The sequence below is a fragment of the Stegastes partitus genome, unplaced genomic scaffold, assembly GCF_000690725.1.
Source record: "Stegastes partitus isolate 25-593 unplaced genomic scaffold, Stegastes_partitus-1.0.2 Scaffold205, whole genome shotgun sequence".
Classification (NCBI taxonomy): domain Eukaryota; kingdom Metazoa; phylum Chordata; class Actinopteri; family Pomacentridae; genus Stegastes; species Stegastes partitus.
This window is the reverse complement of record NW_007577936.1, coordinates 106,920-107,934: the sequence shown is the minus strand read 5'-3', so window position 1 is coordinate 107,934 and position 1,015 is coordinate 106,920.

Below are 1,015 nucleotides of genomic sequence, written 5' to 3'. Positions count from 1 at the left end.
TAACCAGGTAGCTGTACTAGATGAAAGGTCACAGTCATTAAACCTATCACAATTCATCCTGAGGGGGCATTAATTTAAATATGAATTAATCCAGCAGTTTTTGAGACATTTTACTCAGAATCAGAAATGTCAATGGATCAAAGTCCATCCATCCATCCATCCATCCATCATCTATACTCCACTTAATCCTCACTAGAGTCACAGAGGGCCTGGAGTCTATCCCAGCTGATTTAGGGTGAAGGCAGGTGACACCCTGGACATGTCACCAGTCTATCACAGGGCTACGCTTAGAGACAGACACCCAAGCACACTCACATTCACACCTACGGACAATTTACAATCACCAATTAACCTCAACATGTTTTTGGACTGTGTGGGAGGAAGCCGGAGAACCCAGTCTGTCAGAACCAAATGTCTGCACAGAATTAGTGTGAATCTATCCCGTAAAAGTTAGGAACTATCTAAGGATAAGTGAAAGTTTTGACCTTGTGGTGCTGCTAGAGGGCATCAGTGGTACAGTGGTGACCACCTTAAAGCAAGACGTTTCTTAGTTCAAACCTCAGGCCTTGCCATGTGGAGCTTGAACGTTCTCTGTGTGACTGCGTGGGTTCTCACCAGGTGCTCCAGCTTCCTCCCATAGTCCAAAAACATGGTGGGTTAATCAGTGATTCTAAATTGGCCGTAGGTATAAACCCACCTCTCATTGCAATCCATCCAATACTTGTTAAGATGCTTCACTAAAAGACCAAGATGTCATCCTGTCTGTGGTGACAGAAATTAAGTTCACCAAAGTCAGTGGATTCATCCATCGCATGTAATCCATCCAGTACTTTTTGAGACATTTTAACTCAATTCAGTCAGGTTTTAATTATATGCTAATAATTCACAACATAATTCATCTCAATTCACTTTACGTACTAAGGTTAGAAAGGTCAAATTATACAAAGCAACCCAACAAATCCAGTTTCCTTTGGATTTCCTTTGAGCAAGTGCTTGGCAACAGTGTCTGCAACAA